This window comes from Oncorhynchus mykiss, chromosome 25 (genome assembly GCF_057628025.1).
Source record: "Oncorhynchus mykiss isolate SJ-2025 chromosome 25, ASM5762802v1, whole genome shotgun sequence".
NCBI classification, from domain to species: Eukaryota; Metazoa; Chordata; class Actinopteri; order Salmoniformes; family Salmonidae; genus Oncorhynchus; species Oncorhynchus mykiss.
The window spans coordinates 2,597,501-2,620,914 of NC_143046.1; the positions used below are offsets into that span (position 1 = coordinate 2,597,501).

The following is a 23,414-nucleotide window of genomic DNA, read 5'->3' on the forward strand; positions in this document are numbered from 1 at the left end:
AACATTCCACTACTCCTCTGCATTCTGAGAACAAAATGTCATGACTGTGTTCCAGAGCCAACATTCCACTACTCCTCTGCATTCTGAGAACAAAATGTCATGACTGTGTTCCAGAGCCAACATTCCACTACTCCTCTGCTTTCTGAGAACAAAATGTCATGACTGTGTTCCAGAGCCAACATTCCACTACTCCTCTGCATTCTGAGAACAAAATGTCATGGCTGTGTTCCAGAGCCAACATTCCACTACTCCTCTGCATTCTGAGAACAACATGTCATGACTGTGTTCCAGAGCCAACATTCCACTACTCCTCTGCATTCTGAGAACAAAATGTCATGACTGTGTTCCAGAGCCAACATTCCACTACTCCTCTGCTTTCTGAGAACAAAATGTCATGACTGTGTTCCAGAGCCAACATTCCACTACTCCTCTGCTTTCTGAGAACAAAATGTCATGACTGTGTTCCAGAGCCAACATTCCACTACTCCTCTGCTTTCTGAGAACAAAATGTCATGACTGTGTTCCAGAGCCAACATTCCACTACTCCTCTGCTTTCTGAGAACAAAATGTCATGGCTGTGTTCCAGAGCCAACATTCCACTACTCCTCTGCTTTCTGAGAACAAAATGTCATGACTGTGTTCCAGAGCCAACATTCCACTACTCCTCTGCTTTCTGAGAACAAAATGTCATGACTGTGTTCCAGAGCCAACATTCCACTACTCCTCTGCATTCTGAGAACAAAATGTCATGACTGTGTTCCAGAGCCAACATTCCACTACTCCTCTGCTTTCTGAGAACAAAATGTCATGACTGTGTTCCAGAGCCAACATTCCACTACTCCTCTGCATTCTGAGAACAAAATGTCATGACTGTGTTCCAGAGCCAACATTCCACTACTCCTCTGCTTTCTGAGAACAAAATGTCATGACTGTGTTCCAGAGCCAACATTCCACTACTCCTCTGCTTTCTGAGAACAAAATGTCATGACTGTGTTCCAGAGCCAACATTCCACTACTCCTCTGCATTCTGAGAACAAAATGTCATGACTGTGTTCCAGAGCCAACATTCCACTACTCCTCTGCATTCTGAGAACAAAATGTCATGACTGTGTTCCAGAGCCAACATTCCACTACTCCTCTGCTTTCTGAGAACAAAATGTCATGACTGTGTTCCAGAGCCAACATTCCACTACTCCTCTGCATTCTGAGAACAAAATGTCATGACTGTGTTCCAGAGCCAACATTCCACTACTCCTCTGCATTCTGAGAACAAAATGTCATGACTGTGTTCCAGAGCCAACATTCCACTACTCCTCTGCTTTCTGAGAACAAAATGTCATGACTGTGTTCCAGAGCCAACATTCCACTACTCCTCTGCATTCTGAGAACAAAATGTCATGACTGTGTTCCAGAGCCAACATTCCACTACTCCTCTGCATTCTGAGAACAAAATGTCATGACTGTGTTCCAGAGCCAACATTCCACTACTCCTCTGCATTCTGAGAACAAAATGTCATGACTGTGTTCCAGAGCCAACATTCCACTACTCCTCTGCTTTCTGAGAACAAAATGTCATGACTGTGTTCCAGAGCCAACATTCCACTACTCCTCTGCATTCTGAGAACAAAATGTCATGGCTGTGTTCCAGAGCCAACATTCCACTACTCCTCTGCTTTCTGAGAACAAAATGTCATGACTGTGTTCCAGAGCCAACATTCCACTACTCCTCTGCTTTCTGAGAACAAAATGTCATGACTGTGTTCCAGAGCCAACATTCCACTACTCCTCTGCATTCTGAGAACAAAATGTCATGACTGTGTTCCAGAGCCAACATTCCACTACTCCTCTGCTTTCTGAGAACAAAATGTCATGACTGTGTTCCAGAGCCAACATTCCACTACTCCTCTGCTTTCTGAGAACAAAATGTCATGACTGTGTTCCAGAGCCAACATTCCACTACTCCTCTGCTTTCTGAGAACAAAATGTCATGACTGTGTTCCAGAGCCAACATTCCACTACTCCTCTGCTTTCTGAGAACAAAATGTCATGACTGTGTTCCAGAGCCAACATTCCACTACTCCTCTGCATTCTGAGAACAAAATGTCATGACTGTGTTCCAGAGCCAACATTCCACTACTCCTCTGCATTCTGAGAACAAAATGTCATGACTGTGTTCCAGAGCCAACATTCCACTACTCCTCTGCATTCTGAGAACAAAATGTCATGACTGTGTTCCAGAGCCAACATTCCACTACTCCTCTGCATTCTGAGAACAAAATGTCATGGCTGTGTTCCAGAGCCAACATTCCACTACTCCTCTGCTTTCTGAGAACAAAATGTCATGGCTGTGTTCCAGAGCCAACATTCCACTACTCCTCTGCATTCTGAGAACAAAATGTCATGACTGTGTTCCAGAGCCAACATTCCACTACTCCTCTGCTTTCTGAGAACAAAATGTCATGACTGTGTTCCAGAGCCAACATTCCACTACTCCTCTGCATTCTGAGAACAAAATGTCATGACTGTGTTCCAGAGCCAACATTCCACTACTCCTCTGCTTTCTGAGAACAAAATGTCATGACTGTGTTCCAGAGCCAACATTCCACTACTCCTCTGCTTTCTGAGAACAAAATGTCATGACTGTGTTCCAGAGCCAACATTCCACTACTCCTCTGCTTTCTGAGAACAACATGTCATGACTGTGTTCCAGAGCCAACATTCCACTACTCCTCTGCATTCTGAGAACAAAATGTCATGACTGTGTTCCAGAGCCAACATTCCACTACTCCTCTGCATTCTGAGAACAAAATGTCATGACTGTGTTCCAGAGCCAACATTCCACTACTCCTCTGCTTTCTGAGAACAAAATGTCATGACTGTGTTCCAGAGCCAACATTCCACTACTCCTCTGCATTCTGAGAACAAAATGTCATGACTGTGTTCCAGAGCCAACATTCCACTACTCCTCTGCATTCTGAGAACAAAATGTCATGGCTGTGTTCCAGAGCCAACATTCCACTACTCCTCTGCTTTCTGAGAACAAAATGTCATGACTGTGTTCCAGAGCCAACATTCCACTACTCCTCTGCTTTCTGAGAACAAAATGTCATGACTGTGTTCCAGAGCCAACATTCCACTACTCCTCTGCTTTCTGAGAACAACATGTCATGACTGTGTTCCAGAGCCAACATTCCACTACTCCTCTGCATTCTGAGAACAAAATGTCATGACTGTGTTCCAGAGCCAACATTCCACTACTCCTCTGCATTCTGAGAACAAAATGTCATGACTGTGTTCCAGAGCCAACATTCCACTACTCCTCTGCATTCTGAGAACAAAATGTCATGACTGTGTTCCAGAGCCAACATTCCACTACTCCTCTGCTTTCTGAGAACAAAATGTCATGACTGTGTTCCAGAGCCAACATTCCACTACTCCTCTGCATTCTGAGAACAAAATGTCATGACTGTGTTCCAGAGCCAACATTCCACTACTCCTCTGCATTCTGAGAACAAAATGTCATGACTGTGTTCCAGAGCCAACATTCCACTACTCCTCTGCATTCTGAGAACAAAATGTCATGGCTGTGTTCCAGAGCCAACATTCCACTACTCCTCTGCATTCTGAGAACAACATGTCATGGCTGTGTTCCAGAGCCAACATTCCACTACTCCTCTGCTTTCTGAGAACAAAATGTCATGACTGTGTTCCAGAGCCAACATTCCACTACTCCTCTGCATTCTGAGAACAAAATGTCATGACTGTGTTCCAGAGCCAACATTCCACTACTCCTCTGCATTCTGAGAACAAAATGTCATGGCTGTGTTCCAGAGCCAACATTCCACTACTCCTCTGCTTTCTGAGAACAAAATGTCATGACTGTGTTCCAGAGCCAACATTCCACTACTCCTCTGCTTTCTGAGAACAAAATGTCATGACTGTGTTCCAGAGCCAACATTCCACTACTCCTCTGCATTCTGAGAACAAAATGTCATGACTGTGTTCCAGAGCCAACATTCCACTACTCCTCTGCATTCTGAGAACAAAATGTCATGACTGTGTTCCAGAGCCAACATTCCACTACTCCTCTGCTTTCTGAGAACAAAATGTCATGACTGTGTTCCAGAGCCAACATTCCACTACTCCTCTGCATTCTGAGAACAAAATGTCATGGCTGTGTTCCAGAGCCAACATTCCACTACTCCTCTGCTTTCTGAGAACAAAATGTCATGACTGTGTTCCAGAGCCAACATTCCACTACTCCTCTGCTTTCTGAGAACAAAATGTCATGACTGTGTTCCAGAGCCAACATTCCACTACTCCTCTGCTTTCTGAGAACAAAATGTCATGACTGTGTTCCAGAGCCAACATTCCACTACTCCTCTGCTTTCTGAGAACAAAATGTCATGGCTGTGTTCCAGAGCCAACATTCCACTACTCCTCTGCATTCTGAGAACAAAATGTCATGACTGTGTTCCAGAGCCAACATTCCACTACTCCTCTGCTTTCTGAGAACAAAATGTCATGACTGTGTTCCAGAGCCAACATTCCACTACTCCTCTGCTTTCTGAGAACAACATGTCATGACTGTGTTCCAGAGCCAACATTCCACTACTCCTCTGCATTCTGAGAACAAAATGTCATGACTGTGTTCCAGAGCCAACATTCCACTACTCCTCTGCTTTCTGAGAACAACATGTCATGACTGTGTTCCAGAGCCAACATTCCACTACTCCTCTGCTTTCTGAGAACAAAATGTCATGACTGTGTTCCAGAGCCAACATTCCACTACTCCTCTGCATTCTGAGAACAAAATGTCATGGCTGTGTTCCAGAGCCAACATTCCACTACTCCTCTGCATTCTGAGAACAAAATGTCATGACTGTGTTCCAGAGCCAACATTCCACAACTCCTCTGCTTTCTGAGAACAAAATGTCATGACTGTGTTCCAGAGCCAACATTCCACTACTCCTCTGCATTCTGAGAACAAAATGTCATGACTGTGTTCCAGAGCCAACATTCCACTACTCCTCTGCATTCTGAGAACAAAATGTCATGACTGTGTTCCAGAGCCAACATTCCACTACTCCTCTGCTTTCTGAGAACAAAATGTCATGACTGTGTTCCAGAGCCAACATTCCACTACTCCTCTGCTTTCTGAGAACAAAATGTCATGACTGTGTTCCAGAGCCAACATTCCACTACTCCTCTGCTTTCTGAGAACAAAATGTCATGACTGTGTTCCAGAGCCAACATTCCACTACTCCTCTGCATTCTGAGAACAAAATGTCATGGCTGTGTTCCAGAGCCAACATTCCACTACTCCTCTGCATTCTGAGAACAAAATGTCATGGCTGTGTTCCAGAGCCAACATTCCACTACTCCTCTGCTTTCTGAGAACAACATGTCATGACTGTGTTCCAGAGCCAACATTCCACTACTCCTCTGCTTTCTGAGAACAAAATGTCATGACTGTGTTCCAGAGCCAACATTCCACTACTCCTCTGCTTTCTGAGAACAAAATGTCATGACTGTGTTCCAGAGCCAACATTCCACTACTCCTCTGCATTCTGAGAACAAAATGTCATGACTGTGTTCCAGAGCCAACATTCCACTACTCCTCTGCATTCTGAGAACAAAATGTCATGACTGTGTTCCAGAGCCAACATTCCACTACTCCTCTGCATTCTGAGAACAAAATGTCATGACTGTGTTCCAGAGCCAACATTCCACTACTCCTCTGCTTTCTGAGAACAAAATGTCATGACTGTGTTCCAGAGCCAACATTCCACTACTCCTCTGCTTTCTGAGAACAAAATGTCATGACTGTGTTCCAGAGCCAACATTCCACTACTCCTCTGCATTCTGAGAACAAAATGTCATGACTGTGTTCCAGAGCCAACATTCCACTACTCCTCTGCATTCTGAGAACAAAATGTCATGACTGTGTTCCAGAGCCAACATTCCACTACTCCTCTGCTTTCTGAGAACAAAATGTCATGACTGTGTTCCAGAGCCAACATTCCACTACTCCTCTGCATTCTGAGAACAAAATGTCATGACTGTGTTCCAGAGCCAACATTCCACTACTCCTCTGCTTTCTGAGAACAAAATGTCATGACTGTGTTCCAGAGCCAACATTCCACTACTCCTCTGCATTCTGAGAACAAAATGTCATGGCTGTGTTCCAGAGCCAACATTCCACTACTCCTCTGCTTTCTGAGAACAAAATGTTCCCCCTCTTCTTTCTCTCTCCCTTTTCTCTGTCTCTCTTTCTATTTGTTCATTTAATTTAACCGTTATTTAACTGGGCAAGTCAGTTAAGAACACATTCTTATTTTACAATGACGGCCTCCCCCGGCCAAACCCTCCCCAAACCCTCCCCAAACCCCCGGCCAAACCCTCCCCTAACCCTCCCCAAACCCCCGGCCAAACCCTCCCCAAACCCTCCCCAAACCCCCGGCCAAACCCTCCCCTAACCCTCCCCCTCCCCTAACCCTCCCCAAACCCCCGGCCAAACCCTCCCCTAACCCTCCCTAAACCCCTGGCCAAACCCTCCCCAAACCCTCCATAGATCTGTTTAGAGGGGCCTCCTGCGGTGCCACTCCATAGATCTGTTTAGAGGGGCCTCCTGCACTGCCACTCCATAGATCTGTTTAGAGGGGCCTCCTGTGCTGCCAGTCCATAGATCTGTTTAGAGGGGCCTCCTGCACTACCACTCCATAGATCTGTTTAGAGGGGCCTCCTGTGGTGCCACTCCATAGAACTGAGGGGCCTCCTGCACTGCCACTCCATAGATCTGTTTAGAGGGGCCTCCTGCGGTGCCACTCCATAGATCTGTTTAGAGGGGCCTCCTGCACTGCCACTCCATAGATCTGTTTAGAGGGGCCTCCTGCGGTGCCACTCTACATGATGCAATAAAGGCAGAAGGTTCTATAGGTCTCGTCAGTATTCGGAGTGGCACCACAGGAGCCCCCTCTAGAGCTGTCCTCTTTCTCCAGTATCAAATTGATATTCAGAAATCTGTTAATTTTGTGCATATCCACAATGTGTAATAACGTAGCAGGCGCCTGCTTACATCGGTCTCAAGTTGAATCTGTCTCGTCTATTCTTGGATAATTTTGCATTTGAACAATGCAGCCGATTTAACTGCTTTAAATTGATTTACAGCATGTCTTAGACATATAGATGAAGAATGTATTCTCTGAAGCATACTCTGCCAAGTTTCGTCTGAAAAATTGTTCTCCTAAATCCTCTTCCCATTGGTTCTTCTTCAGTCCTCCCCTCCATTATCTCTACAGGACTGACTCAAAACCAGTTTGATCTGTAGAGATAATAGAGGGAAAGACTGACTCAAAACCAGTTTGATCTGTAGAGCTAATGGAGGGAAGGACTAACTCAAAACCAGTTTGATCTGTAGAGATAATGGAGGGAAGGACTGACTCAAAACGGCAGGCAATCGTCTTAGAAAGTATCTTTACATCGCAATTCAGTCAAGAAATTGACCGAAATGAACCACACTCAAGAGTTTAAAAAAAAATGTACTCTTACAATTTCCAAGTCATTTTTTTCCCTTGTTCAGAATAAGTGAGGTACGTGTTTGTCTCATTGTTGAGGGTAAAGAGTTTTGAGGAGAATGATTCCTCAAATACGGAAAGTAAGCGAGTTGTTCTGAGATTATTATTATTTTTTTTTTCAAGCTCTCGCTCAGAAATCCGTCGGGTTCAGGGCATTTACCACACGGATTAAATTGCCAACACCATCTCTTCTACAGAGAGTTGCTCTTCTAGTTCAGCAGCTGTCTCAGGTTCAACTGTAGGAACATCTAAGTTCTCAAAGAAGGTGTGGAGTAAGGTGGCACTACCAGCTGATTCTGAAGTGTATAATTATGAGTAAAAGTTATGAAAGCATGAATTGACCTCTAAATCATCAACACGTGTGTTACCCAGCTCGTCAGATATCTCAGGTATGGTTTGATTTGCGGTTCTCTGATGCAGCTGGTGTGCTAGCATTGTCCCTGGTTTCTCGCCATGTTCATCACTGTTGTATCAAGATTTACTAATTCGATTTTCTGCTTCTGCTGGGTTTCATCTGATAGCAGTAGAGAGTTAAGACACCAAGGGTTTCATCTGATAGCAGTAGTGAGTTAAGTTAAGACACCAAGGGTTTCATCTGATAGCAGTAGTGAGTTAAGACACCAAGGGTTTCATCTGATAGCAGTAGAGAGTTAAGTTAAGACACCAAGGGTTTCATCTGATAGCAGTAGTGAGTTAAGTTAAGACACCAAGGGTTTCATCTGATAGCAGTAGAGAGTTAAGACACCAAGGGTTTCATCTGATAGCAGTAGTGAGTTAAGTTAAGACACCAAGGGTTTCATCTGATAGCAGTAGTGAGTTAAGTTAAGACACCAAGGGTTTCATCTGATAGCAGTAGTGAGTTAAGTTAAGACACCAAGGGTTTCATCTGATAGCAGTAGTGAGTTAAGTTAAGACACCAAGGGTTTCATCTGATAGCAGTAGTGAGTTAAGTTAAGACACCAAGGGTTTCATCTGATAGCAGTAGTGAGTTAAGTTAAGACACCAAGGGTTTCATCTGATAGCAGTAGTGAGTTAAGTTAAGACACCAAGGGTTTCATCTGATAGCAGTAGTGAGTTAAGTTAAGACACCAAGGGTTTCATCTGATAGCAGTAGTGAGTTAAGTTAAGACACCAAGGGTTTCATCTGATAGCAGTAGTGAGTTAAGTTAAGACACCAAGGGTTTCATCTGATAGCAGTAGTGAGTTAAGTTAAGACACCAAGGGTTTCATCTGATAGCAGTAGTGAGTTAAGACACCAAGGGTTTCATCTGATAGCAGTAGTGAGTTAAGACACCAAGGGTTTCATCTGATAGCAGTAGAGAGTTAAGACACCAAGGGTTTCATCTGATAGCAGTAGAGAGTTAAGACACCAAGGGTTTCATCTGATAGCAGTAGTGAGTTAAGACACCAAGGGTTTCATCTGATAGCAGTAGTGAGTTAAGACACCAAGGGTTTCATCTGATAGCAGTAGAGAGTTAAGACACCAAGGGTTTCATCTGATAGCTGTAGTGAGTTAAGACACCAAGGGTTTCATCATAATTAGGCTGTGTATAAGTAGTTTCATAGTAAGAGGAGAATGATCCTAAACGACTATAGCTTGGTAATCACACCGCCCGAAGTGACAATCTGTTGTCTAGGAAAAAATAGTCAATACGTGAGAAGGTCTTATAACCTGTCTCCTGAAGAAAGACCTTATGACCTGTCTCCTGAAGAAAGACCTAATGACCTGTCTCCTGAAGAAAGACCTTATGACCTGTCTCCTGAAGAAAGACCTTATGACCTGTCTCCTGAAGAAAGACCTTATGACCGGTCTCCTGAAGAAAGACCTTATGACCTGTCTCCTGAAGAAAGGCGATCTACTTTAAGGTGATTTAAATTAGATAGAACCCTTTTACGTTTCACTGGTGATAAAAAAAGAAAGAACATTCCAGCTAGCAAAAGTGACCGAGCAGCCAGCTGTCCCTCATGATATCAGGCCTAGCCATGTAAGGTCAACCAGCTGTCCCTCATGATATCAGGCCTAGCCATGTAAGGTCAACCAGCTGTCCCTCATGATATCAGGCCTAGCCATGTAAGGTCAACCAGCTGTCCCTCATGATATCAGGCCTAGCCATGTAAGGTCAACCAGCTGTCCCTCATGATATCAGGCCTAGCCATGTAAGGTCAACCAGCTGTCCCTCATGATATCAGGCCTAGCCATGTAAAGTCAACCAGCTGTCCCTCATGATATCAGGCCTAGCCATGTAAGGTCAACCAGCTGTCCCTCATGATATCAGGCCTAGCCATGTAAAGTCAACCAGCTGTCCCTCATGATATCAGGCCTAGCCATGTAAAGTCAACCAGCTGTCCCTCATGGTATCAGGCCTAGCCATGTAAAGTAAACCAGCTGTCCCTCATGATATCAGGCCTAGCCATGTAAAATAAACCAGCTGTCCCTCATGATATCAGGCCTAGCCATGTAAAGTCAACCAGCTGTCCCTCATGATATCAGGCCTAGCCATGTAAGGTCAACCAGCTGTCCCTCATGATATCAGGCCTAGCCATGTAAAGTCAACCAGCTGTCCCTCATGATATCAGGCCTAGCCATGTAAAGTCAACCAGCTGTCCCTCATGATATCAGGCCTAGCCATGTAAAGTCAACCAGCTGTCCCTCATGATATCAGGCCTAGCCATGTAAAGTCAACCAGCTGTCCCTCATGATATCAGGCCTAGCCATGTAAAGTCAACCAACTGAACAAGGTAACCAACTCTGAAGTCTGGAAAAGAGATCCCACCTTGGTCAAGTAATAGAACAAGGTAATCCCAAAGATGTCCACACATGAAGTGCTTGTAGTGAGGAACACTAAACGTCTGGAGTAGAGAGCCCCGCTGAAATAGTGAAGGATTTAAAACAAGTTGTGCATAATTAATTAACAAGATACTTATTTACAACCTAAAACTAGGCTGTTTTTAAAATGAAAAGTATAAAACATTTGATAAATCACATCTTACAGCGATAACCACTAAGTTAGCAGCACTGTCTTTATAAAGACATGACCTAATAGAACTGTGCTTCTTCACGACACTGGAACTTTTCCAAGTCGAGGTTAAAGGTCAAGCTTTAGTAATACCAAATGTATTGCCACCGGGGCCCGCCGGTGTACCTGCTCACTGACTGTACACTACGCTAATGTTACTGCATGATCGTAGCAGGTTTACTAACCTGTTAGTTCTATAGTTGAAAAAAAAACACGTTTTCATGACTCCAACCTAAAATGTATGGCAACTTCTGACTTCAACTGTACGTTGTAAACGTTCATTCGTAAACTAGGTTGTAGCAACCTCCATGATGGGTAGAGGGAAAATTAGAGTTTCATGTAGTAGCCTAAACATGTCACTGTTACATTGAACTGGGTGAATATGAATGACAGTAACCTAAACCTATCACTGTCACATTGAACTGGGTGAATATGAATGACAGTAACCTAAACCTGTCACTGTTACATTGAACTGGGTGAATATGAATGACAGTAACCTAAACCTATCATTGTTACATTGACCTGGGTGAATATGAATGACAGTAACCTAAACCTATCACTGTTACATTGACCTGGGTGAATATGAATGACAGTTATCCAATATGCTGTAATATAATTAATGCCTTGAAAAAACATATTAAACTATCACCACTGATACATATCAACAGTATGAAATAACACGCATGGAATCATGTAGTAACCAAAAAGTGTTAAACAAATCAAAATATATTTTCAATTCTTCAAAGTAGCCACCCTTTGCCTTTGACAGCTTTGCACACTCTTGGCATTCTCTCAACCAGCTTCACCTGGAATGCTTTTCAACAGTCTTGAAGTTCCCACATATGCTGAGCACTTGTTGGGTGCTTTTCCTTCACTCTGCGGTCCGACTCATTCCAGACCATCTCATTTGGGTTGAGGTCAGGTGATTGTGGAGGCCAGGTCATCTGATGCAGCACTCCATCACTCTCCTTCTTGATCAAATAGCCCTTACACAGCCTGGAGGTTTGTTGGGTCATTGTTGTGTTGAATAACAAATGATAGTTCCTCCTCCTCCATGCTTCACGGTGGGAAATACACATGCAGAGATCATCCATTCACCCACACCACATCTCTCAAAGACATGGCAGTTGGTAGGACAAATCTCCAATTTGGACTCCAAACCAAAGGACAGATTTCCACCGGTCTAATGTCTATTACTCATGTTTCTTGGCCAAAGCAAGTCTCTTATTCTTATTGGTGTTTGACCACGAAGGCCTGATTCACACAGTCTCTGAACATTTGATGTTGATGTGTCTATTACTTTAACTGTGACGCATTTATTTGGACTGCAATTTCTGAGCCAGGTATCTCTAATGAACGTATCCTCTGCAGCAGAGGTGACTCTGGGTCTTCCTTTCCTGTGGCGGTCCTCATGAGAGCCAGTTTCATCACAGCGCTTGATGGTTTTTGCGGCTGCACTTGAAGAAACTTGACATTTTCCGTATCGACTGACCTTCATGTCTTAAAGTAATGGTGGACTGTCATTTCTCTTTGCTTATTTGATCTGTTCTTGCTATAATATGGACTTGGTCTTTTACCAATTAGGGCTATCTTCTGTATACCACCCATACCTTGTCACAACACAACTGATTGGCTCAAATGCATTAAGAAGGAAAGAAATTCCACAAAATTCACTTTTACCAAGGCACACCTGTTAATTGAAATGCATTCCAGGTGACTACCTCATGAAGTTGGTTGAGAGAATGCCAAGAGTGTGCAAAGCTGTCAAAGGCAAAGGGTGGCTATTTGAAGAATCTCAAATCTAAAACGTAATTTGATTTAACAATTTTTTTGGTTACTACATGATTCCATATGTGTTATTTCATAGTTTTGATGTCTTCATTATTATTCTACAATGAAGAAAATAGTAAAATATAGAAAAACCCTTGAATGAGTAGGTGTGTCCGAACTTTTCACTGGTAGTTTTATATATACAGTAAATACGTTAAGTCATACCTTTCTTTAGAATGATTTCCTGTTGCATTTCAAAAATAATCAACCTACAGCACCAGTCTTAACTTCACTTGCGTCATTCTTGTATTCAGAGATAAACATGGTAATGATTTAAGTGATAGTTCCTACATGATAGTGCTCGCTTTCTTATCCAACTGATCAAACTGTGAACCCCGTTCATTGCTGCTTGCAGGTATATATTTTTTAAATGTTCTAACCCTTCCCTCCCACTTTCTTTCTCTTCCATTAGGTTGGATGTCTACAGGAAAGTCCCCAAAGACCTGACCCAGCCCACGTACACAGGAGCTGTGGGTGAGTAGCCCTACACACACACACACACACACACACACACACACACACACTTCTTTCTCATGGTTCAGCTGGTCAACTCACCTGTCAGTGTGCAGGTATTTTATTTAACCTTTATTTAACCAGGAAAGGCTCATTGAGATTATAATCTCTTTTTCAAGAGCGCCCTGGCCAAGATAGGCAGCACCAAGTCATTACAAAAAAATTACAGACAGACAACATGAAAAACTACAAGTAATCTAGTAAAAACCATTGAATTCACAAGAGTATAACAAAATCAGAAAACAACCAATTAAAAACATTGGCAGGTCAGGGAATCAGTCTCAAGATCATTCATCAGTGATTTAAAAACACCAATCAGGACAAGTTCTTCCAGTTTAAAAGTATTTTGTAAGGTGTTCTAGGACGATGGCGCAGAGGACATAAAAGCCCTTTTACCAAATTCAGTTGGGACATTTGGAACAGTTAGCAGGATAAAGTTCAGCGAACGAAGAGAGTACCCACCACATCTCTGAACAATAACAATGCACAAATAAAAAGGTAGTCAACCCCAAAATGGCTTCATAAATAAAAGTCATAGTGAAGGTACTGCCATACTCCAGGAACGTCTCCATTTAGGGAGGTACTGCCATACTCCAGGAACGTCTCCATGTAGGGAGGTACTGCCATACTCCAGGAACGTCTCCATGTAGGGAGGTACTGCCATACTCCAGGAACGTCTCCATTTAGGGAGGTACTGCCATACTCCAGGAACGTCTCCATTTAGGGAGGTACTGCCATACTCCAGGAACGTCTCCATTTAGGGAGGTGCAGTGGTGTCAGGAACGTCTCCATTTAGGGAGGTGCAGTGGTGTCATACACCCCTGCTCACTACACGTTTTGATAGCTGGCCACTAGACTGATTTACCAATCTACATTTGTTTGGCTGACATGGGCTTATTGAGTGACTGTTGATGCACAACCACATTTTGAAACGGCACCTTGTGTATTCTACTAATCTAACTCTCAGCAGCAAGTTGAGACCCCGACTGAAAACATCATATATTTTTTAAATTGGTCCAGCATATGGCCCGCGGGCCTCCAGTTGACCATCCCTGCTCTACACTCTCCCTCCTCCCCAAGATACGATAGTGCATGCACTAGACGTATCTAGCGTCCTGCCCAGGCATCTATAGGGAGAATTGAGGTGGGGGGTGGGGGGTGGGAAGGGAACTCTTTGCCTGCCCCCAAAAATGTTTCTGACAAATCTTTTTTTAATAAATAATTATAATGAAATGTGGGCTTTTAAAAGGAAGATCAGTTGTTAATTTATCATCAGAAATGAAGTAAACATGGGTACTGGGTAGGTGGATACCTGTCATTACTCAGGGGAAACGTAACCGTGTGTAAGAGAATGTTAATGATTACCTGTGCCCCGCCCCCTCAGCCCTCAGGCATTCTAGAACTGTCAGTCAGTCCTCAGGCATTCTAGAACTGTCAGTCAGTCCTCTGGTATCCAGTGGAATCTTTTGTTTCTTTGTTCTGTCATGTTGTTTTCCTGTTTTGTCACCAGGCTGTCACCGTGTCAGGCGCCTGACAGTGATTATACACTGGGATTACTAGGCGATCAGCTATGTGGTTGTTTTGTTTCAGTTTCCTAATCATTACCAGTGTTGATTCATCATTGGACCATCCCTGATGACATCACGGGAGGATGTCAACATTAACATTGCCTTCTGACATCACTGGGGGGCAGGTCACATGTGTATGATGTCATTGAGGCTGAGTGAGTGTCTCTCCAGGTCTTGCCCTACTCCATATTGACCCCTGACCCCTAGCCCCTATAGAATGTTCTCGGAGGGGCACCCCTAGTCCCTTTGTGAAGACTGAAAGGTATTTAATTAGTGTGATGAGATATGGTACAGATTCCTGTTATTGTACGGTAGGATACCATCTTGATACCATAGTATTGCTAGTACTTACAGTAACAATTCCTTCCATATCTAGGAATGACTATGCTAGTGTCTAGGGGTCCAGTTAGTTGTTGTTATTCTTCTGAACAGGTAGACTCATAGTTCACATGTATTCACCACAGTGAACCCCTAAGAGCCCCCCCCCTTCCCCCTAAGAGCCTCCTCTTCCCCTTACAGAGCCTCCTCTCCCCCTTACAGAGCCTCCTCTCCCCCTTACAGAGCCTCCTCGCCCCCCCTTACAGAGCCTCTTCTCCCCCTTACAGAGCCTCCTCTCCCCCCCTTACAGATCCTCCTCTCTCCCCCTTACAGAGCCTCCCCTTTACAGAGCCTCCCCCTTACAGAGCCTCCTCTCCCCCTTACATAGCCTCCTCTCTCCCCCTTACAGAGCCTCCTCTCCCCCCTTACAGAGCCTCCTCTCCCCCCCTTACAGAGCCTCCTCTCCCCCCCTTACAGAGCCTCCTCTCTCCCCCTTACAGAGCCTCCTCTCTCCCCCTTACAGAGCCTCCTCTCTCCCCCTTACAGAGCCTCCTCTCTCCCCCTTACAGAGCCTCCTCTCTCCCCTTACAGAGCCTCCTCTCTCCCCCTTACAGAACCTCCCCCTTACAGAGCCTCCTCTCTCCCCCTTACAGAGCCTCCCCCTTACAGAGCCTCCCCCTTACAGAGCCTCCTCTCCCCCCCTTACAGAGCCTCCTCTCCCCCCCTTACAGAGCCTCCTCTCCCCCCTTACAGAGCCTCCTCTCCCCCCTTACAGAGCCTCCTCTCCCCCCCTTAGAGCCTCCTCTCCCCCCCTTAGAGCCTCCTCTCCCCCCCTTTGAGCCTCCTCTCTCCCCCCTTTGAGCCTCCTCTCTCCCCCTTACAGAGCCTCCTCTCTCCCCTTACAGAGCCTCCTCTCCCCCCTTACAGAGCCTCCTCTCCCCCTTACAGAGCCTCCTCTCCCCCCTTACAGAGCCTCCTCTCCCCCTTACAGAGCCTCCTTTCCCCCCCTTACAGAGCCTCCTCTCCCCCTTTGAGCCTCCTCTCCCCCCTTACAGAGCCTCCTCTCCCCCCTTACAGAGCCTCCTCTCCCCCCCTTAGAGCCTCCTCCCCCCCTTAGAGCCTCCCCCCCTTACAGAGCCTCCTCCCCCCCTTAGAGCCTCCTCTCTCCCCTTACAGAGCCTCCCCCTTAGAGCCTCCTCTCCCCTCTAAAGGTCACCTATTTGACCCTTTATCGTGTGTTGTCTGTTCCTGGATGCCAGTGGGTTCAGTCCCCTTCAGGGTTTTTCACTGATGTAAATAAATACTACACATGTTAGGTTGGTTTCGTCAGTCCCAAAGTTAGCCAATAAACAACTTCAACACAAATACATGATATATGAATACTTATGAGCATAAAGCTGGCTCAATAGATATTCCTTGGGCAGCCAAGTTGAATTAATTAAAAATGAATTATGTGTAAAAGAGCTTTTAGTTTTCTCACCATAAGCCAGGCGATCAGACCAGTATTTGTGTAGATAAATTTAACTTGGGCCTAGTTTTCACATGACATTTACTTTAGAAGCAGAAGTTTAGAAGTTACACCTAGTTGTGTCACCATGGTGACGTATAGTTACGCTGTCACGGCTCTGACAATGTTACTGGGATCAGCTTCCACCAGCTGACATCAATAACCTGACCCCTCTCCTTCAATGACCAACACACACACACACACGCTCACACACACATATATATACACACACACACACACACACATACACACACACGCTCACACACACACACACACATATACACACACACACGCGCTCACACACACACACACACACACATATACACACACGCGCTCACACAACACAACACACACACACACACACACACACACACACACACACACACACACACACACACACACACGTCTTGTAAGGTAGAGAAAGATTACGTGTCCTGTCCTATAATGAACCTGAATGACTGATCTGTGTTAGAGCGGCTGACACCATTCTATAGTGTTGTCTTAGTTAAACATTTACCTTATGTAAACCTTTTTAGAATCAACACCACAGGGACAGCTCGTCCAATGACGTTGCTCAACCACAAGATCACATGACACGCTGAGTACCTAGGAGACGGTCGCCGCGTAAACAAGCTTCACCTTGCTGAGAGAGCTCCCCATGACTCACTGTCCGACTGCGGTCACGTGGTCTCCATGGTAACGAGAGAACCGGATAGACCGCTGTTACAGACAACTGGGTAGAGTCCCACATGGCACCCTATTCCCTACATCCTTATCGGCCCTGGTCATAAGTAGTGCACTCTGTAGGGAACATGGTGCATTTGGGATGCGGATCAGATCCTTCCTGTATTTAACACAGGCTGTTGCATGTAAATATAGAGCTCAGTACCAGAGGACCGGTCCAGGGTTCTTCAATAGGTTGTTACATGTAAATATAGAGCTCAGTACCAGAGGACCGGTCCAGGGTTCTTCAATAGGTTGTTACATGTAAATATAGAGCTCAGTACCAGAGGACCGGTCCAGGGTTCTTCAATAGGCTGCTGTTACATGTAAATATAGAGCTCAGTACCAGAGGACCGGTCCAGGGTTCTTCAATAGGCTGCTGTTACATGTAAATATAGAGCTCAGTACCAGAGGACCGGTCCAGGGTTCTTCAATAGGTTGTTACATGTAAATATAGAGCTCAGTACCAGAGGACCGGTCCAGGGTTCTTCAATAGGTTGTTACATGTAAATATAGAGCTCAGTACCAGAGGACCGGTCCAGGGTTCTTCAATAGGTTGTTACATGTAAATATAGAGCTCAGTACCAGAGGACCGGTCCAGGGTTCTTCAATAGGTTGTTACATGTAAATATAGAGCTCAGTACCAGAGGACCGGTCCAGGGTTCTTCAATAGGCTGCTGTTACATGTAAATATAGAGCTCAGTACCAGAGGACCTGTCCAGGGTTCTTCAATAGGTTGTTACATGTAAATATAGAGCTCAGTACCAGAGGACCGGTCCAGGGTTCTTCAATAGGCTGCTGTTACATGTAAATATAGAGCTCAGTACCAGAGGACCGGTCCAGGGTTCTTCAATAGGCTGCTGTTACATGTAAATATAGAGCTCAGTACCAGAGGACCGGTCCAGGGTTCTTCAATAGGTTGTTACATGTAAATATAGAGCTCAGTACCAGAGGACCGGTCCAGGGTTCTTCAATAGGTTGTTACATGTAAATATAGAGCTCAGTACCAGAGGACCGGTCCAGGGTTCTTCAATAGGCTGCTGTTACATGTAAATATAGAGCTCAGTACCAGAGGACCGGTCCAGGGTTCTTCAATAGGCTGCTGTTACATGTAAATATAGAGCTCAGTACCAGAGGACCGGTCCAGGGTTCTTCAATAGGTTGTTACATGTAAATATAGAGCTCAGTACCAGAGGACCGGTCCAGGGTTCTTCAATAGGTTGTTACATGTAAATATAGAGCTCAGTACCAGAGGACCGGTCCAGGGTTCTTCAATAGGTTGTTACATGTAAATATAGAGCTCAGTACCAGAGGACCGGTCCAGGGTTCTTCAATAGGTTGTTACATGTAAATATAGAGCTCAGTACCAGAGGACCGGTCCAGGGTTCTTCAATAGGCTGCTGTTACATGTAAATATAGAGCTCAGTACCAGAGGACCGGTCCAGGGTTCTTCAATAGGCTGCTGTTACATGTAAATATAGAGCTCAGTACCAGAGGACCGGTCCAGGGTTCTTCAATAGGCTGCTGTTACATGTAAATATAGAGCTCAGTACCAGAGGACCGGTCCAGGGTTCTTCAATAGGTGGCCAGTTGGTCATTTTATTCCCCCCCCCCCCCCCATTTTTCTGAGCAAACACAAACCATTTTAAAAATAATTTCAGTTGATTGGCATAAAGACTGTGACATCACCATGTAATCAGCTAAGTGATTTTAATTGAGGAAATCTTTTCCTAAATATTCCACTCATAAATAGAGGGGCATATGTGATAGTATTCAAATGTAATCAAGGTTTGAAATGATTAGGTTTTTGTCAAATAGTGTATCTGTTTGGGATTCTTGCTACAATGTGCGCAGCGTACATATTATAACAACACTCTGGCTAGTGTACAGTCATGGACAAAGGTTTTCAGAATGACACAAATATTAATTTACACCACAGTCTGCTGCCTCTGTCTTTAGATATTTTTATGAGCCTTTTTTCAGATGTTACTATGGAAGAAATATAATTACAAGCATTTCATATGTGTCAAAGGCTTTTAATTGACAATTACACGAGGTTGATGCAAAGAGTCAATATTTGCAGTGTTGACCCTTCTTTTTCAAGACCTCTGCAATCCACCCTGGCATGCTGTCAATTAACTTCTGGGCCACATCCTGACTGATGGCAGTCCATTCTTGCATAATCAATGCTTGGAGTTTGTCAGAATTTGTGGGTTTTTGTTTGTCCACCCGTCTCAATGGTATTAAGGTCTGGGGAGTTTCCTGGCCATGGACCCAAAATATCAATGTTTGGTTCCCCGAGCCACTTAGTTATCATTTTTGCCTTATGGAAAGGTGCTCCATCATGCTGGAAAAGGCATTGTTCATCACCAAACTGTTCCTGGATGGTTGGGAGAAGTTGCTCTTGGAGGATGTGTTGGTACCATTCTTTATTCATGGCTGTGTTCTTAGGCAATATTGTGAGTTAGCCCACTCCCTTGGCTGAGAAGCAACCCCACACATGAATGGTCTCAGGATGCTTTACTGTTGGCATGACACAGGACTGATGGTAGCGCTCACCTTGTCTTCTCCGGACAAGCTTTTTTCCGGATGCCCCAAACAATCGGAAAGGGGATTCATCAGAGAAAATGACTTTACCCCAGTCCTCAGCAGTCCAATCCCTGTACCTTTTGCAGAATATCAGTCTGTCCCTGATGATTTTCCTGGAGAGAAGTGGCTTCTTTGCTGCCCTTCTTGACACCAGGCCATCCTCTAAAATTCTTCGCCTCACTGTGCGTGCAGATGCACTCACACCTGCCTGCTGCCATTCCTGAGCAAGCTCTGTACTACTGGTGGTGCCCCGATCCCTCAGCCGAATCAACTTTAGGAGACGGTCCTGGCACTTGCTGGACTTTCTTGGGCGCCCTGAAGCCTCCTTCACAACAATTGTACCGCTCTCCTTGAAGTTCTTGATAATCCGTGGTGGTTGATTTAGGTGCAATCTTACTGGCAGCAATATCCTTGCCTGTGAAGACATTTTTGTGCAAAGCAATAATGACGGCACGTGTTTCCTTGCAGGTAACCATGGTTGACACAGGCAGAACAATGATTCCAAGCAACACCCTCCTTTTAATCAAATTTAATCAAATTTACATCAGCTGATATCTCAAAGTGCTGTACAGAAACCCAGCCTAAAACCCCCAAACAGCAAGCAATGCAGGTGTAGATGCACGGTAGCTAGAAAAACTCCCTAGAAAGGCCAAAACCTAGGAAGAAACCTAGAGAGGAACCAGGCTATGAGGGGTGGCCAGTACTCTTCTGGCTGTGCCGGGTGGAGATTATAACAGAACATGGCCAAGATGTTCAAATGTTCATAAATGACCAGCATGGTCAAATAATAATAATCACAGTAGTTGTCGAGGGTGCACCTCAGGAGTAAATATCAGTTGGCTTTTCATAGCCGATCATTAAGAGTATCTCTACCACTCCTGCTGTCTCTAGAGAGTTGAAGACAGCAGGTCTGGGACAGGTAGCACGTCCGGTGAACAGGTCAGGGTTCCATAGCCGCAGGCAGAACAGTTGAAACTGGAGCAGCAGCACGGCCAGGTGGACTGGAGACAGCAAAGAGTCCTCATGCCAGGTAGTCCTGAGGCATGGTCCTAGGGCTCAGGTCCTCCAAGAGAGAGAGAGAGGGAGAATTAGAGAGAGCATACTTAAATTCCCACAGGACACCGGATAAGACAGGAGAAGTACTCCAGATATAACAGACTGAACTTTCCGTTCACCTTCACAGTCCTGGGCCAGACTACACTCAATCATATGACCCACTGAACAGATGAGTCTTCAGTAAAGACTTAAAGGTTGAGACTGAGTCTGCGTCTCTCACATGGGTAGGCAGACCATTCCATAAAAATAGAGCTCTGTAGAAGAAAGCCCTGCCTCCAGCTGTTTGCTTAGAAATTCTAGGGACAATTAGGAGGCCTGTGTCTTGTGACCGTAGCGTATGTGTAGGTATGTATGGCAGGACCAAATCGGAAAGATGGGTAGGAGCAAGCCCATGTAATGCTTTGTAGGTTAGCAGTAAAACCTTGAAATCAGCCCTTGCCTTAACAGGAAGCCAGTGTAGGGACGCTAGCACTGGAGTAATATGATCAAATTCTTTGGTTCTAGTCAGGATTCTAGCAGCCGCATTTAGCACTAACTGAAGTTGTATTTAGTGCTTTATCCGGGTAGCCGGAAAGTAGAGCATTGCAGTAGTCTAACCTAGAAGTGACAAAAGCATGGATTAATTTTTCTGCATCATTTTTGGACAGAAAGTTTCTGATTTTTGCAATGTTACGTAGATGGAAAAAAGCTGTTCTTGAAACAGTCTTGATATGTTCGTCAAAAGAGAGATCAGGGTCCAGAGTAACGCTGAGGTCCTTCACAGTTTTATTTGAGACGACTGTACAACCATCAAGATTAATTGTCAGATTCAACAGAAGATCTCTTTGTTTCTTGGGACCTAGAACAAGCATCTCTGTTTTGTCCAAGTTTAAAAGTAGAAAGTTTGCAGCCATCCACTTCCTTATGTCTGAAACACATGTTTCATTGAAATGTACAGCTGTGTGTCATCCGCATAGCAGTGAAAGTTAACATTATGTTTTCGAATGACATCCCCAAGAGGTAAAATATATAGTGAAAACAATATTGGTCCTAAAACGGAACCTTGAGGAACACCGAAATGTACAGTTTATTTGTCAGAGGACAAACCATTCACAGAGACAAACTGATATATTTCCGACCGATAAGATCTAAACCAGGCCAGAACTTGTCCGTGTAGACCAATTTGGGTTTCCAATCTCTCCAAAATAATGTGGTGATCGATGGTATCAAAAGCAGCACTAAGGTCTAGGAGCACGAGGACAGATGCAGAGCCTCGGTCTGATGCCATTAAAAGGTAATTTACCACCTTCACAAGTGCAGTCTCAGTGCTATGATGGGGTCTAAAACCAGACTGAAGCATTTGAATACATTGTTTGTCTTCAGGAAGGCAGTGACTTGCTGCGCAACAGCTTTTTTTTTTTTGAGAGATGAATGAGAGATTCGATATAGGCCAATTTAACATAAAAAATAAAAAATAAAATATTTTTTTTCTGGGTCAAGGTTTGGCTTTTCCAAGAGAAGCTTTATTACTGCCACTTTTAGTGAGTTTGGTACACATCCGGTGGATAGAGAGCCGTTTATTATGTTCAACATAGGAGGGCCAAGCACAGGAAGCAGCTCTTTCAGTAGTTTAGTTGGAATAGGGTCCAGTATGCAGCTTGACGGTTTAGAGGCCATGATTATTTTCATGAATGTGTCAAGAGATATAGGACTAAACAATTTGACTGTCTCCCTTGATCCTAGGTCCTGGCAGAGTTGTGCATCCTCAGGACAACTGAGCTTTGGAGGAATACGCAGATTTAAAGAGGAGTCTGTAATTTTCTTTCTAATGATCATGATATTTTCCTCAAAGAAGTTCATGAATTTATCACTGCTGTAGTGAAAGTCATCCTCTCTTGGGGAATGCTGCTTTTTAGTTAGCTTTGCGACAGTATCAAAAATACATTTTGGATTGTTCTTATTTTCCTCAATTAAGTTTGAAAAATAGTATGATCGAGCAGCAGTGAGGGCTCTTCGATACTGCACGGTACTGTCTTTCCAAGCTAGTCTGAAGACTTCCAGTTTGGTGTGGCGCCATTTCCGTTCCAATTTTCTGGAAGCTTTCTTTAGAGCTTGGGTATTTTCTGTATACCAGGGAGCTAGTTTCTTATGACAAATGTTTTTAGGGGTGTGACTGCATCTAGGTTATTGCGCAAGGTTAAATTGAGTTTCTCAGTTAGGTGGTTAACAGATTTTTGTCGTCTGACATCCTTGGGTAGGCAGAGGGAGTCTGGAAGGACATCAAGGAATCTTTGGGTTGTCTGTGAATTTATAGCACAACTTTTGATGATCCTTGGTTGGGGTCTGAGCAGATTATTTGTTGCGATTTCAAACGTAATAAAATGGTGGTCTGATAGTCCAGGATTATGAGGAAAAACATTAAGACCCACAACATTTATTCCATGGGACAAAACTAGGTCCAGGGTATGACTGTGACAGTGAGTAGGTCCAGAGACATGTTGGACAAAACCCACTGAGTCGATGATGGCTCCGAAAGCTTTTTGGAGTGGGTCTGTGGACTTTTCCATGTGAATTTTAAAATCACCAAAAATTAGAGTATTATCTGCTATGACTACACGGGCCGATAGGAATCAGCTATAAAGTAGCTATAAAAACTGATTGAGAGGCCTGCATAGATTTCATGACTAGAAGCTCAAAAGACAAAAACGATGTTTTTTTTGTGTAAATTGACATTTGC

General features: G+C 44.3%; 1 protein-coding gene across 13 annotated transcripts in view; it reads left to right on the forward strand.

The window, feature by feature from the left end:
- The window catches only part of LOC110504351 (endoplasmic reticulum-Golgi intermediate compartment protein 1), a 67,259-nt gene that overhangs the window by 19,921 nt on the left and 23,924 nt on the right, over positions 1-23,414 (forward strand). For 9 of the 13 annotated variants that reach the window (XM_090221216.1, XM_090221222.1, XM_090221224.1 and 6 more), the window contains one exon: positions 12,837-12,898. The exons of 3 other annotated variants lie outside the window; for them this stretch is intronic. The gene's annotated coding sequence lies outside the window, so the exon portion shown is untranslated. Of the gene's footprint in view, positions 1-9,004; positions 9,444-12,836; positions 12,899-23,414 lie in introns of those variants that run through there. One more of the 13 variants, XM_090221218.1, reaches the window with a different exon arrangement.